This window comes from Sorex fumeus, unplaced genomic scaffold, assembly GCF_029834395.1.
Source record: "Sorex fumeus unplaced genomic scaffold, SorFum_2.1 ptg000032l, whole genome shotgun sequence".
Taxonomy (NCBI): domain Eukaryota; kingdom Metazoa; phylum Chordata; class Mammalia; order Eulipotyphla; family Soricidae; genus Sorex; species Sorex fumeus.
The window spans coordinates 9,239,806-9,257,180 of NW_026606089.1; the positions used below are offsets into that span (position 1 = coordinate 9,239,806).

The following is a 17,375-nucleotide window of genomic DNA, read 5'->3' on the forward strand; positions in this document are numbered from 1 at the left end:
GCTATAATCTTTTCTCTTAACACTGCTTTTTCTGTGTCCCACAAGTTCTGGTAGCTCGTGTCCTCATCCACATTTGTTTATGTAAACTTTTTATTTCCTCTTTGATTTCTTCCCTAAGCCAACGATTGTTCATTACTTCCCTTAAGAAAATATTTCCTTGCTGAGCTTCAGTCTGTCTGATCTATCGAGAAGTGACAAAGAAGTGTTGAAATCTCCTACTAGTATTGTGTTACTATCAATGTTTTTCTATAAGTCTATTAGAAGTTGTTTTAAAGTATTTTGCTGGTCTGTCATTAGGATCATATACATTGAGGAGGGTGAGTTCTTTCTGATGTACATATCCCATGATCATTAAGAAATGACCTTCACTGTATCTGATAACCTTTAGCTTGAAGTCCATGTGGTCTGATACTCGTATGGCCACTCCAGCTTTGCGGAGGTGATATTTTCTTGAAAACTTGTTTCCCAGCCTTTTACTTTTAGCCCATGGGTGCTTTGATTGTTCAGACATGTTTCTTGCGGGCAGCAGAATGTTGGGTTCAATTTTCTAATTCATCTTCCTATTCTGTGCCTCTGAATTGGCACATTTAGTCCATTGACATTGAGAGAGATTGTTGTTTTGGGGATTTGTGCTCTCTTTATGTAGAATTTTTGTACTTGTGGGGATTGTCTTAGCTTAAAGTATACCTGTTAATTCTTCTTGCAACAAAAATATGGAATGCTTTACAAGTTTGCATGTTATCTCTGTGCAAGGACCATGCTCATCATTGTATCATTTCAATTTTAGTATATGTGTTATCAAACCTAGTAGGAGTACATTTTTCCATATTTTTCGCTTCTTATTACTTTGAGTGTTGTCCTTCCTCACTCCTATGGCAGACAATGATTCCTAATCAAGGAATGTATTTCAAAGCAGCATGAATAATAAATAGATTTAGAACTTTAATGTCCCAGAAATAAAAATGTGGTTTTTACTATATTATCGTTTACCATACCCTAGGCATCAGTTTTACAAAATAATTCTTTTGGAAGATGGTATATGAGTTTGTTTAATGTTGTTCCCTGAATCCTTCATTAAGAACATTAAAATAGAGCCTTTTGCTGTTCTCACCTCAGTCCTGTGTACATCTCCAGGAAAAGGTGGATGGTGTTGTCTGCACTTTGACCACCTTGAATGTATGTAGGATTTTTCTCCTGAAGGATGAGGTGAGGATCATATTGATGATTTCATTCCACCTTATTACAAGTTCAACTTGAACGGAAGGTGAGACTCATGAGGCTCCTATAAAGGACAGAACAAAGGGTCTCAGTGAAGTTTAATGGCCAACTCACATTAACAACATAGATGACTCAAAGTAACCTGTGTGCATCTTTGTGTATAGTTAGTTTCATATCTACTGATAGTGATTCTCAGTCATGACACATGGGCAAAACAGACCTGTAATTAAAAATCTAGTTCTCTGAGCAGAGTGGGGTCTCTGAGGTGATTGAACAAGTGTGTAGTAATTTATTACTAAGCACATAAGTATTTTGAATGATGTGTACTTTTCGATCTAAAATTAATTCCAAATATGTCTAAAATGACAGTGTCCTGACCTCGCACATGGCTTTCCTCACCGAGGCCCCTTGGAGGTGCCCGGGGTGAATTTCCCTCACCGACCTGATTAGAGCCCCGGCAGCTGAAGACCTCTGCAACCAGCCATAGGTACGCTTAAGACCACCCTTCCCAAGCTTGAAGGAGCCTCTTGCATGAAGGAACTGAAAGAGGAACCCAGATGTGCGGGACCGGGGGATGAGAACTCCATGGCTGCTCAGATCAAGACTGTGCCCCCTCCTTCCAGATCCCCCATCTTCTAATAATTAAGTGCTACAACCACGAACTGCCCCTGGATCCATGTAATGCCATCAATGGCCAACATCCAGAGATTGGATCTTATTTAGAAGACAGCAACTCTGATTGTCCAGTTCTCACTCTCAGAGAACCTGGTAGGCTTCTGCGAGAATCTGGCCCGCATAGCGGAGTCTTTGTTTCTGGTCACTGTTTCTTTTGAGGTACAGAAGCTGCTTAATTTAAGATAGTCCCCTTTGTTTATCTCTGTTTCCAGTTGCTTGGCAAGTGGCGTGTTATATTTGAAGTTACCTTTAGCTTCAATGTCGTGGAGGGATTTGCCGACCTTGTCATCAATGAACCTGAGGGATTCTGGTCTGATGTTGAGGCCTTTGACCCATTTTTATCTGACTTTTGTGCATGGTGTTAGGTAGAGGTCTGAGCCATTTTTTTTTTGCATGTAGCTTTCCAGTTTTTTCTGCAACGTTTGTTCAGGAGGACTCTCTTGATCCACTTCACATTTCTTGCTCCCTTATCAAAGATTAGATGATTATATATTTGAGGGTGTGTGTCAGTATATTCAATCCTTTTTCATTGGTCTGCAGCTCTGCCTTTGTTCCAGTACCATGCTGTTCTCATTATTATCGTTTGTAGTAGAGTTTGAGGTTGGGGAAGGTGATGCCTCCATTGTCTTTTCCCCAAGAATTGCTTTAGCTATTCGTGTGCGTTTGTTGTTCCATGTGAATTTCAGGAGTGCTTGATCAATTTCTTTGAAGAATGTCATGGGTATCTTTATAGGGATCAAGTTGAATTTTTACAATGCTTCGTGGAGAATTGCCATTTTGACAATGTTAAATCTCCCATTCCATATGCAGTATATATGTTTCCATTTCCTCGTGTCTTTTTTAATTTCCTGATGTATAGGTCCTTTACCTCTTTAGTTAAGCTGATTCCAAGGTTCTTGAGTTTCTGCGGCACGATTGTGAATGGGATTGCTTTTTCATGTCACTTCCTTCTCTCTCATTACTTCCATATAAAAAAGCCATAGACTTTGGGTATTGAGTTTATAGCCTGCAATTTTACTATAAATGTCTATTGTCTCTGGGAGTTTTTCGTAGATATTTTAGTATTCTCTGAATATAGTATGATATCTTCTGTGAATAGTGAGAGATTATTTCTAACTGTCATACATGAAAAACCCTTAATATCTTTTTCTTATCTATTTTCTCTTCCAAGTACTTCCAGTACTACATTGAAGAGAAGTGCCAAAATGAATTTTTACTTAGCACATTCTGTCTGTAAATTTCTATCCTAAGAACGGTGGAAGAAACAATGATATCTTAGTAATTTACAAGTAAATTATAAAGACAGATAATTTAAAAAATTTCTTTGTATAAATTTCAAAATGTGTAGCTTTTATTAAATATATTAAGACTAAATCGTAGGTCTTGATTATACCATGAAGATTATTTTCCTGTTAGAAGTTACCCTTCTAAAATGCAATAAAGAGACACATTTTGAAAATGTTGATTATTCGTTAATTCAGTCAATGTATGTTAGTAGTCTGGTTGTGCAGTGCCAGCAGGAATTCAACCTGTACCCTCAGGTGAGTGCATCAACAGTCTGATTGTGTCTTCATGCTTCCCGATAACCTCATATGGCCACTGTGCCTCTGGCTGTCTCCCAACAACTCAGGACTATGTTTCCCGAGAAATTAAACTCCCGAAAGATATGTGGGAGCCATGTTAAAAAACCACCCCAGGCTCAGCTATACAAGCTAATGGATTGGTCTTGTTTCAGAGACCCATAGACAAATCTGGCAGATATCAACAGCCACAGTTAACCTTGGACCTGCAAAAGGCTGAAGATACTAGGGTAAATCAGAGGGAGGCAGGTTAGTTTGATGCCCACCCAACCAGAACCCAGTGCAGCCACTAGCTCCCACAATCCAAAATCGCCACCATGCTCTCCTCTGGTTTCCATCGTCTCAGGATGGCTCTCACTGAAATATAACAGCTGAAAATTAGGATATGTGGGTTATGTGACTGAAATCTCCAGGCTTTCTCTGGGCAGGATGGGCATCCCACCCCCACTGCCCTGTACTTACGGAAGCCTCAGCAGTCATTTCCATACCTCAAAGCTACTCCAGGCTTACCTTCCTGATAAAAATGCTAAATTCCTTGCACAAACATGATGACCTCTTAGTACCTGTACGAGACCCTTAATGCACAAAATAAAAAGGAGACAGAGAGAAAGAATTAAAGAGCCTGCCATAGAGACACACTGGGGGTGGGGGTAGGGTGTTGGGGGATGGTTTTAGGGAACCAGGAATATTGGTTTTGGGAAATGTACACTAGAGGAGGGACGGATGTTGGATCTTTGTATGACTGGAAGCAAATTATGAATAGATTTGCAATGGTCTATCTCACAGATATTGGATAAAACATTAAAAATATATATCCTTCATTTGTACCTCAGAATACTGATGGATCTTTAAAACCCAGCATATCTATTTTTGTGTTCTCTGTAGGAAAAAAATGTTAATCAGCTGTGTGCCAATAGCTTGTAGAAAGCTAAACGCAAAGATATATCAATGACTGTCTTTGGCATGAATACTGTAATTGCAGCTATGTTATGTTTTAGAATCAGTTCATGGACAAGACGTCAAGAGGAGCAGTGGCAAAGTGCATCAATGTTGAATGGATAATGTTTCAGGAGCTTGCAAGTGAGATGGGAAGATTTGGCATGAGTAAAGGGAAGAAACAGAAGAGTGAAGTACTAATAAGTATCATGAGAAAAATGCAAGGGAGGACATTTCCTGGCAAGTGTCACACTCTGTTGAGATTTTGGTGAGGATAAGTATTAGAAAGTATCTTTCCCATTTAGTGGTAAAAAGGTAAGTTTGATGGGTGTATTTAAAATTTACTTTAATGATTAGAATTACCAAGAGATACAAAGTTACAAAGTTGCTCATAATTGAGTTTCAGTCATCTAATGTTCTAGAACATTTCCAGTATATTGGGGCATTTTTGAAGGAATATCCCTGGTGCGAAGACTAGGGCATCTGAATCTTAACACATTTCACCAAATATATGATCTGTACTCATATGATTTACACTGTCTCCCCTGCTCTTTGATTTATGTTTTCATGCAATATTTCCTTGTGACCCTCACCTCAAGTATGGCTCCCTAATTAAGACAAGTACATGTTTCTGGGGCACTACATATTTTTTGGTTGCTGGGAGAGTCTGTAAAGCAATGCTCAGGAGGTGTGGGGGCCCCACAGACAATTTTCAGAAAACGTGGCCATTGTGCTTGGGGTCCTCTGAGGCTATACAGCCTTTGATACTCTGGCAATCAGGTGGTGCTGGGAGTCAAATTGAGTGCATGTGAGACAAGTTCCATAAGCACTACACTATCTCCTGCAGCCCTGGGTATTAGATTTATGTCAGCATTCTGAGGTCCTCCCTTTTGTCACAAAGAAGAGACTTGTGCAGGAGAAAGTGGAAGAGACTTTAGGGTTTAGCTAGGTTGACTGAGTAGCTGGTGATACCATTAAGATTGGAACATAAAGTAAAAATAAAACAAGAGCCCCGTGCCTTTTCACGCTGAACTCGACACCCTCCACAGGGGTACACCTGCGGACAACACTTGCAGCAGCTCCTTTGGACTATCCATCACCTAATCAGCCCTCCCCTCCAGGTGGGTAGAGGGAGCACCACTCCTCCACTCCTCACCCCCAGCCCCCCACCTTTTCCTGCAGAACTGGACACCCTCCAGCAGGGGACACCTGAGGCAGCTCCATGGGATTTTCCATTGCTCCTCCTACATTCCAGGATCCTGAGTGGGAGTGACCCTGGGATGGGCCAGGGACGTGGCCACCATATAGGGAGCGTTTCCTCCCAGAAGTGGGCATGGCCTTCTCCTGGGTGGCCAGCCACAGTTATATTTCCCAATCTGGGCTCTCAGGACTTTCATCTCTCACTTTGTCGCCTAATACCGACTAAAAATTTCTGACCACCTCTACTAGAATACAACAACATCCCACTCGCCTACTCCATTTATAACAAAAGACCTGTATGAAATGTGCTGTACAAGCTCAAAACTAAAAAGTACCTCCTCCAAAGCGCAAATCTCCACCACAAGGAGAATATGAAGAAAAGAATCCCGAATCCTCAACCGAGGTTTTCCACAATTGCACTCTCTTTGATAAAGAATTCCAGGATAAAATGCAGAGGGTGTTCAAGGACCTACTCAAAGAATCAATGGAAGAGATATCCAAAGTCTAAAAGAGAAATGAAAAAAACAATAGAAAAGAGAGCCAAGAAAATACAGGAAGAAAAGAGAACAGAATTTTAAAAAGCTACAAAAAGAAGACTCACAAATAAAGGATTCAGTGGATGAACTTAAAAAGTTAGTAAGTGCCCTTAGCAATAGGATAAAGTGCAGCTGAAGTTAGGATCAGCGAGCTTGAAGGTGAGCAACAGAAATCCCACTGGGAAGAACAAGCAATAGCAAAAGATCTCAAAATGGCTCTAAGGAGAATCAGAGACCAAGGGAATGACACCAAGAGGAACAACATTAGAATCATTGGAGTACCAGAAGGACAGGGAAACAACCCCAATGAAAAAGCTAGAGTAAAAGAAACCATTGCTGAAAAGTTCCCAGAATTAAGGAAAGCAGACATCCAGATCCAAGGAGCCAGAAGGGTACCAGCTAAAGGAGACCCCAGAAAAAACACTCCAAGCATATCATAGTCAGAACGATGGATGCTGTGGACAGATACTCAATATTACAAGCAGCAAGGTCAAAGAAGGAAATTACATACAAAGGAGCACCCCTTAGATTCACAGCAGACCTATCAGTGGAAACCCTCAAAACCGAAGGCAATAGTGGGATATAGTGAAAAAATTCAAAGAAATGAACGTCTCACCGAGAATACTCTATCCAGCAAAACTCCCACTCAAATTCGATGGAATGATACACCACTTTTTAGATAAACACAAACTCAGGAACTTCATACACTCAAAACCAAATCTAAAAGAAGAACTAAAGGGGCTCCTGTAAGAAAAGAAGGAAAACACGTGTATACACAAAAAACTCCTACAGGAAGATGGCACAAAACCCCATGACAATACTCTCCCTTAATGTCAATGTCTAAATGCACCTACTAAGAGACACAGAGTGGCAAAATGGATCCAGAAACTGAAACCAGCATTCTGCTTTCTACAAGAAACTCATTTGAACAATCAGAGTAAACACAGACTCAAAGTGAAAGGATGGAAAACAATCCTGCAAGCAAACAGCTCCTTCACAAAAGCTGGGATGGCCACACTAGTATCCGACAACATTAATGTCAGGCTGAAAAAGATTAGAAGGGACAGCGAAGGCCACTTTCTCTTCATCAAGGGATACATACAACAGGAAGAAATCATACTCTTAAATGTATAAGTACCTAATGAAGGAACAGCTAGATACTTAAAACAACTGCTAACAGATTTTAAAGAGGACAGTGCTAGCAACACAATAGTAGATGGAGACTTCAACATCGCCTTATCACCTCTGGATAGATCAACAAGAACAAAACTCAGCAAGGAAACATTGGCTTTGAATGAAGAAATAGAAGAGAAAGGACTTATAGACCTATACAGGGCTTTACACGCCCCAAAGAAAGAATACACATTCTTCTCCAGTGCTCCTGGAACATTTTCCAAAATCGACTATGTGCTAGGCCACAAAACATACCTCAATAGAATCAGGAAGATAGAAAGAGTATAAACAATCTTTTCAGACCATGATGCACTGAGGATAGATGTGAATCACACACAGACACGGACAACCAAATCGAACACCTGGAAAATAACCAAGCTGCTGAACAATGTGTGGGTCAAGAAGGACGTCAAGGAAGAAATCAAAAGATACCTGGAAACAAATGAGAACGAAGACATGAACTACCAGAGCTTATGGGATGCAGCTAAAGCCCTATTAAGGGGAAAATTCATAGCTCTGCAAGCATATCTATGGACGGAAGAAAAGATGCACATAAGCAACTTATTTCACAGCTCAAGATCTTAGAAAAGGATCAAGAAAAGGAGCCTAAATCGGACAGAAGGACAGAGATCATAAAACTTAGAGCAGAAATCAACGACATGGAAACCTAAGAAACAATCCGAAAGATCGATGAAACCAAGAGCTGGTTCTTTGAGAAAATAAACAAGATAGATAAACCACTAGCAACACTCACAAAGAAACAGAGAGAGAGAAAACTCATAAACCGAATCAGAAATAAAAATGGAGATATCACAATGGAAACCAAAGAAATTCAAAAGATCATCAGAGACTACTTTGAAAGTCTGTATGCCAAGAAAAAAGAGAAGTTAGAAGAAATGGATAAATTCCTGGATTCCTATAATCTCCCAAAAATGAGTCAAGAGGATATAAAATACCTGAATAGACCTAGTCATAAAAATGAAATTGAAACTGTAATCAAAATTCTTCCCAAAAACAAAAGCCCAGGTCCAGATGGATTCACTACCGAATTTTTCCAAACATTTAAAGAGGATCTACTGCCCGTCCTTCTCAAACTTTTCCAGCAAATTGAAAAAACAGAAACTCTCCCAAACAGTTTCTATGAATCCCATATCTCTCTAATACCAAATGGAAACAAAGACACCACGAGAGAAGAAAACTACAGGCTGATATCACTGATGAACACGGAGGAGAATATTCTGAACAAAATACAAGCAAAGAGAACTCAACAGCTCATCAAAAAGATCATACACCATGACCAAGTGGGATTCATCCCGGGGATGCAAGGATGGTTTAACATTCGGAAATCAATCAACATAATCCATCATATCAACAAAAGATAAAAATCATATGATCATATCAATAGATGTAGAGAAAGCAATTGAGAAGATCCAGCATCCGTTTATGATGAAAACCCTCGCCAAATTGGGGATAGAGGGGACTTACCCCAATATAGTTAAAGCCAGCTACCACAAGCATACAGCAAGCATCATCCTCAATGGGGAAAATCTGAGAGCGTTCCCCCTAAGATCAGGAACGAGATAAGGATTCCGACTCTCTCAACTGGTGTTGAACATAGTACTGGAAATACTAGCAATAGCAATTAGGCAAGCAAAAGAGATTAAGGATACTGGAACAAAGGTAGAGCTGCAGAGCTATGGAACGGGGTTGAATATACTGACATCTCCCCTCAAACATATGACCATCTAATCTTTGAAAAAGGGGCAAGAAATGCGAAGTGGAGTAAGGAAAGTCTTTTTAACAAATGGTGCTGGCAAAACTGGACGACTACGTGCAAACTACTGGGCTTCGATCTCTGCCTAACACAATGTACAAAAGTAAGATGAAAATGGATCAAAGACCTAATCATCAGACCAGAACCCATAAGGTACATTGAAGACAAAGTTGGAAAAACCCTCCATGACATTGAAGCTAATGTTATCTTCAAGGATGTCACGTCACTGGCCAAGCAAGTGGGAATATCTTAAACTAAGAAGCTTCTGCACCTCAAAAGAAACAATGACTAAAATACAGAGAGAGTCTACAGAATGAGGAAGGATATTCTCCAAATACACATCTGAGAAGGGGTTGATATCAAATATATACAAAGTACTGATTGAACTCCACAAGAAGAAAACATCCAACCCCAACAAAAAGTGGGGCAACGAAATGAACAGAGACTTAATCAAAGAAGAAATCCGAATGGCTAAAAGGCACATGAGAAAATGCTCTACATCTTTAATCATCAGGGAGATGCGGATCAAAACAACAATGAGATATCATTTCACACCACAGACACTGGCCCACATTCAAAAAAACAAAGGCAACCTTTGTTGGCACGATGTGGCGACAAAGGGACCCTCTTTCACTGCTGGTGGTAATGTCAACTGGCTCAACCCTTTCCAAAAACAGTAGAGATGATTCTCAAAAAATTAGAATTTGAGCTCCCATTTGACCCAGCAATACCACTCCTGAGAATATACCTCGGAGACGCAAAAAAGTATAGTCGAAGTGACCCCTGCACTTATTTTTTCATTGCAGTACTATTTACAATAGCTAGAATATGGAAAAAACCCGATTGCCTGAGAATAGATGACTGGTTACAGAAACGTTGGTACATCTACACAGTGGAGTACTATGTAGCAGTTCGAAAAAAATGAAGTCATGAAATTTACTTACAAGTGCTACTGCGTGGAAAATATTATGCTAAGCGAAATGAGTCAGAAAGAGAGGGACACACATAGAAAGACTGCATTCAACTGGGTAACATAAAGTAGCAAACTAAGAGAATAACAACAAGAACAGCTGTGATAAATACCAGGTTCTTCACTCCATGGCTTAGATACCAGCCTCACACTCTAGGGGTAAAGGCAGCTCAGATAGAGAAGGGAGCACCAAAAAAAGGGTGCTGAGAAGAACATTAGCTTGTGGTTGCCTGAGGCATGCGCCAAACCATGCTGGCGAATTAGCTCAAGAGTTTTCGAAGATAGGCGATTTTTTGTGGCTATCTCTCTCTTGGCGTTCCTCGCACATTCATGGAGGTGCTGAACCAGTGGATTGTATTCCTCGTCAATGTTGTCAACAATGGCATCTTCCCATGTTGCCGCAATAGTAGCAAAGAGTTCCCAGTTGGTGGTCATTCTGGGAGATCTCTTTTTGAACTTTGCAGCCCTTTCTCCCCGCTCTGTGAAGTAGAATTTTGCACGAAGGAGACGGTGGTCCAATCCCGTTCCAAATTTTAGGACAACAGCAACTTCAGTCAGGCAAAACCATTGATTGAATATGATGTGGTCTATTTCTTTGTGGAATCGTCCACCGGGAGACTCCCATGTCCATCATTTAGATTCTGCCTTCTGGAACTGTGAGTTACCATGAATGGTCTTGGTCAACATGATGGATTCAGACAGTCTCTCACCCTGTTTGTTCCATTCTAGGCCATGGGTCCCGATGTGAAGTTCTTCAGCTGATCTTCTCGGTCCTATCTTGGCATTAAAATCACCCACAATGATCTTGTAGAAGGTGTGGTCTTCATTATAGAACTCCTCTAGCTCCATGTAGAACTTCTCGATTTCTCTTTCATCATAATGAGATGTTGGTGCGTAGAAAACGAAGATAGTGTGGTCTGTAAACCTGTAAATTTGATACATTTAAAAATTTATAATGGATTTTACAATAGTCTTTCAATTATGTATTTACATTAGTCCATATACAAGCATGATTTTTAAAAAATAAATTTCAGTGACAATAAAATTTTGGTGTTTTTCATAATTGTAATGATTTACTGCTCAGTCTATATTGATGTGAACATTTTTATCTATTTGTCTAATTTTCTGATTGTTTATTTAAGATCAGTAGTTAACAGCTAACTTACCGATGACTGATTTTGTGGCTCAGGGCTAAAGCACTTGGCTTGCGTGTATGAAACTTTGGGTTGGCCTCCTGCAAGGCAAATGCCCTACCCACTGTGCTGCAAAAGTTATATAAAATATACTAATAATAAGACCTAATGATGTTGGTGAACAGTGCAATATAAATGATTATTTAGTAATTTTCTTGATTTGTTAATGAAATGTGTAAGCTCTTGAGTATAATGGGAGTATTTTTCTAACATAAGAGTCTGAGGAAGGTGAAACTGTTATAACTGTCCTGTAGGATTCCATCTCCCTAGCCTGCTTCATTCTACCTCTCTCTCTATCCAATCCAGTCTTCTTCTTGGGAATCTGACCTCCTGATTGGCTAGCCTCTACCTTTCAACTGCCTAATTTATGACAACATTCTCCCACCCAACCAACCACCAACTGGTAGAATCGTGGGGTTGGTACCGCTTGACCTTGAGCCTGGAAGTTGGTGGCGGAAAGAGATGGTCCAAGGAGAGTTAATGGAGTGATGGATGGATGGGAAGGAAACCGGCAAGGGTAGGGAACTGGACAGCTGGTCATCAGCATGGGAGATTTGGTAGATGTTTTCTAAATACTTTAACATGTTTTTCGTAAATGATAAGCAAAACAAAAATACGAAAATAAGATAGGTTCCAAAGAAGAGGTTACATATAAGACCGAGAGAGCTGAAAGGGCTGGCATTCCTTCTGGAGCTTTCAATCATACCAATTACTAAAGATGTTATTTTCACATCACTTAGCTGTGGAGAGGAATAGTGAGAAACAGAATGCCACCAGAAAAGCAAACTGGATGACCACCTTTCATAAATGCCAGGTGAAATGTGTTCATGAAATGTGTTCACATGTATCCCAAGTGCAAGTGTATTAACAGGAACATATATTTCACTAAGTCTGCTTGGTACCAGTAACTACTTTGGTGGAAATGGAAGAAAACAAATGCAGTTTCTGACAGACGTAAGTCTAAACTGCTAATCAATTTTCCCAGGAAAGGGTAGTTTAATGGCTGTGAACAGAAAAACTTGAAAAGTGTTTTGCTACCTTTCATGTATGGCTAGAGGAAAATGATCCCAGTCATCTCTCAAAACTAACAAGCTTCAACTCCCTTCAAGGACAGTTGTATTCAGTGAGGAAAAAATGCTGGGAGAAAAGTCTGAAATGATGGGAAAAGAGACAATAAGTTCAAAAGGAAGGACATGAAATTTGGGTTCCTCTGAAAACAAAGCTTGAAACCACAAGATCTGGTGATCACACGATTTACTGGGAATGGGATCTGTGGAGGATAGGAGTGATATCAGGGATGTGAACAAGGAACATCCAAGTTAAGGAAGACTTAGCTAGCTGAATACCCCATGGGCAACATGGTTCCAAGACTACCAGAACTTACCAAGGAATTTACTTTAATTTTCTTTCTTTTATATGGTCACTTACAACATGTATTCTTTGACTTCTTCAACAGAATTTGCAAATGATTTTTAATTATTAAAAAAGTTTTATTAACATGTCTTTATTAAAAGGATACATATAGGCCAAAGAGCTAGTGCAGTATGTAGAGGGTGTTTACCTTTTATGCAGCTAACCTGAGCTTAGTCCCCAGATCCCTGTCCCTGCCAGGAGTGATCTCTGGATAGAGTTAGAAGTGAGCCCAGAGCACATCTGGGTGTGCTACCCTCCCACCAAAAAGGAAGAAAAGAAAAGAAAAACATATAACTGTTTCTTGAGTAACATAGAAGTTAAGGGTGCCAACTGCTGTATAACATTTGAAAACCCCCAAATTTAAGAGATAGTCTGCTGTTGACCAAGAAGATGGTTTTTTAATAATATTTACTCACATTGTCTGCACGTTATGCTATTTGTGGCCTGTAAGTCTGTAAATTTTGATACATTTAAAAAAATTATAATGGATTTTATAATGGACTTTATAATGAATTTGTATTTTATAGTAATAAGTGATAAATTGTATTTCTGTTTTTGTGGGGTATTTGGGCCATAGTATGTGGTGCTTGGGACTTCTGACTCTGTGCTCAAGTGTCATTCCTGGTTATGCCAGCCATTAAGTTCAGTTGACTGTGTTCATGGTAAGTGCTTTAACCCCTCTACTAATTCCGGGGGTCCAATCAAATAATTTATCTGCATATATTTTATACATGCATGGCATACTTTGTCTTAGATTTTTTGTATTTCTAGGATATATTGATCGTTTTTAATTATTTTACATCAATACCAACCTCCAAAAAAGTTTCAAAATATAATTATTGACAAAAAATCATATAGAGGTCCAAATTTGTATTGTTCATGGGATAACTATATTAAGAAGAAAATAGAACCACAATAAACATACAAATAAAATGAAGGTACATTTCTTTGGAGTCTTTCAATTTTGTATTTATATTTGTATATATACAAGTATAATCTTTGAAAAACAAATCTCAGATACTATAACATTTTATTGAGTTTTTTATAATTGCAATGTTTTATTGCTAAGATGATATTGTTGTGAACATATATATCTATTTGTCTACTTTTCTGATTGTTTCCTTAAGATCTGATATTAAAAGCTAACTTACTAGGGCTCGAGCGATAGCACAACTGGTAGGATGTTTATCTTGCAAGCGGCCGACCTGGGTTCAATTCCCAGCATACCATATGCTTCCCTGAGCACCGCAAGGGGTAATTCCTGAGTGCAGAGCCAGGAGTAATCCCTGTGCATAGCGAGGTGTGACCCAAAAAGAAAAAAAAAGCTAACTTACTTATGACTGTGTATGTAGCTCAGGGCTAAAGCACTTGGCTTGCAAGTATGAAATTTTGGGTTCTATTCCTCACACTATAGAAAAAAAACCAAAATCACTAACTATGGTTGCAAATATATCTCAGTGGTAAAATATTTGCCTCACATTTGTGAGGTTATGGGTTTGATCCCTGAATTTCCATATACGCTCACAAAAGCTAATTTACTTAAAGAATATTAAACTGCTTAAACCCAAGTACATATTGCTGTACTATTATACAGATTTAATTCTCAATAAAATAACTTGAAAAGGTCTATTTTTAGCATCTTTGCTAGGAAAAGATGTTACCTGATTTTTAAATGTTTGTAATTTGGGGACACATTTTAATTTGTCACTTTATTTTGTGCTCTATGTCTACTAGTGAGCTTGAAAATTGCTCTTGTGTTTACGAGGAATTTACACTTCTTTCAATAGAGATTATATGATCATGGTTTATGCTTATTTTTTCTATACAAGTTTAATAGCTAAATATTGATTTATTTCACAGCAGTAATTTATTAAAAACATTCATCATTTGCCTATCATATTAATTGCCATTAGTTGTTTGTTTTGCTTGTTTTTTGATCACTTAATTTACTTTTTATCTTTTCTTTCAGATTGTAAGATTTTCACAGAAATGAGCATATGTTTTTCTTTATATTATACAGTTTTAGATTGAGAACAACTGTTTGTTTTGTAAAATAAGATACTTGTGCATTTACAATTTCTTCTCATTATTTTTACATTTTAACACATCTCGATTCATCTACAATTTGTCATAGTAAGTGTTGTCATATTGAAAGAAACCATCATTATTTTCAATCATAGCACTGTAGCACTATCCTCCCGTGGTTCGTCCATTTGCTCGAGTGGGCACCAGTAACTTCTTACAACAGATTATGAGACTTGTTGTTACTGGTTTTGGCCTATTGAATACGTCATGGGTAGCTTGCCAGGCTTTTGCTATGAGGGCAAGATATTCTGGGTATCTGGGTATCTTGCCGGGCAGAGGAATAGGAATCAGGTTTGGCCTCCTGCAAGGCAAATGCCCTACCCGCTGGATGCAAACGTTATATAAAAATACTAGGAATACCGAATGTTGTTTCTTTAACAGTGCAATAAAAATGATTATTTAGTAATTTTCTTGATTTATTAAAGAAATATGTAAGCTCTTGAGTATAATGGGAGTAGTTTTGTAACACAATAGTCTGAGGAATTTGAAACTGTTATAACTCTTTTGTAGGATTCCATCTCCCTAGCCTGCTTCATTCTACCCCTCTCTCTTATCCAATCCGGTCTTCTTCTTGGGAATCGGACCTCCTGATTGGCCAGCCTCTAACTTTCAACTGCCTACTTTATGACACCATTCTCCCACCAAACCAACCACCAACTGGTAGAACCTTGGGGTTCCCATGCGGTTGTTTGTAAAAAATTTGAATCATCCTGACAAGTGAACAGTGACCAATGACCAATCACCATTGACCAGTCATCTGTACTGGACACTTGTGGTCTTAAGCCGCTGCAGTTTACTGACTTAGTCTCATACTGTCTCCTCGTCTCGTCTACCTTTCATCGGTATTTCCTCTTCTCTGACCATGTCAGGTAAGGAATAATACTTTTCAAAGCTTTTCATTAGATTTATCATCCCTAAACTTAGCAGTCTAGTAAAAACAACATGTACTAGTGAAAGAATGTATTCAAGTTGAATTTTATAAGGCTCATTTTAGTTGACTTTGACATTTGCTGTGTGATTTTATACATTGGCTTTCTTTCTCTCACATACAAACTGTTTTTCCTCATTGATTACTTTATATTTTAGACATATTTATGAGCTCAAATACAAACATATATATATGTTGACTCTCTGTGTTTCTTTTTACTTTTAATCGTGTATTTTACATAATATCCTTTGAAAAAAGCAAATCAGAGAGAGTATTTTTACAGAAAAAGAAAATGTAGATGCTGTGGAATCCTGCTGAAATATACTCGCATGTTTTCTCTGTAATGGTCTCTCCTCATGTATTTATACCTCAGTACTTTAAATATAGTACTATTACACAGTAATAATCATTTATCTTTGAATTTTCTATTTAAACCAGGTAATAAGAAAATTTGGGGCATGGGGAAGGTGTGGAGTGCTGAGCGATAGGGAGGCAAGCCCTCAAAGGTAAGAAAGTTTGGGATCACTTTCATCAAACATTGACCAATCGAAACCAAGACGATATGAGGGAGAATAAAATAGGAAAGAAAGAATGAAAGAATATGGACGGCAATTATCAAGGAAGGCAAAACCGTCTGGATTGAATGTTGAAGAAAACCAAGGATTTAAAAACAAAAAAGAAAGAATATATGTTAAATATGCTGAGGTAAATACACTGAGAGCAAGTCAAAGCAATTTACTTCAATAAATGCTAGGACTAGAAAGTATTCTGTTCCTTGAGTAGGGTACCAGAAGGAAAACCAGTATATCAGAAAGGCATCCTTGGTGACTTTTTCCCTTATTATCTCTTTGAACACAGTACTTGGTACTTGACAATTTGGAATATAAACATGCATCAGAAATGATGAATCCCATAAATAGCTAATAGTGGTTATCTAGGTGGGTGGAAGAAATAGAATCTTCAATGTTTTATGACATTCTGGTTTTTAAGTACATGTACGCGTTGCCTGTTGAAATTTAAAAAATGGTATTTTCTAACTTGATTCAGGAGATTTGATTCATTTGTGTGGTAATTAGGTTCCAGGTTTAACTTGCTTGTCATCTTTACAAATATTATTTCATGTGATTTTTTCTACCTAACATGAGAGTAGTTTGATAATAGTTAACTTCTGTTTTAGATCCTAAGAGGAAATAGGAAAATCAAGCCTCACATGTAGAATTACACATTTTTGTCATATTTGTTAATTTTGATTGTTCCTACATTAAAAATATTTAATGGGATTTTGGTGCTCATTTATTAAACATTGAGAAGAACGTTTTCCAGGTTAATAAAGTTAATTCTACTCTAGGTTTTGAAAGTAAATTTGCAATATTTTGTGATCATTTTTATATGGTCTTTTATGTTGTTTGTGTGATAAACTGAAATCATATGCTATGTTTAAAACGTGTTGTTTGGTGGATAATATTCAGAGGTTTTGATGAGAATAATTTTTGTAATTACAAAGTTTCTCTATTTTACTCATTTAAAACATTTCTTACCTATAAATACAATCACGTTTATTCCTATTTTCTTTTTGTTATGTAGTTACTGCTAAATCCTTTCTCTTTAATGGACTGGTAAGTTGTGCACTCAAAAATCAACTTCTATTCCGTTTTTTGGCTAGCAGTTTTTTCTAAAATAGAATACACTCTTCA

General features: G+C 38.2%; 1 non-coding gene across 1 annotated transcript; it reads right to left on the reverse strand.

Annotated features, from left to right (window-relative positions):
• Positions 1–707: 707 nt before the first annotated feature.
• LOC130025845 (U6 spliceosomal RNA) lies at positions 708–817 on the reverse strand. Its single transcript, XR_008792814.1, has one exon. It is a non-coding gene; the product is annotated as a U6 spliceosomal RNA (small nuclear RNA).
• Positions 818–17,375: the final 16,558 nt, after the last annotated feature.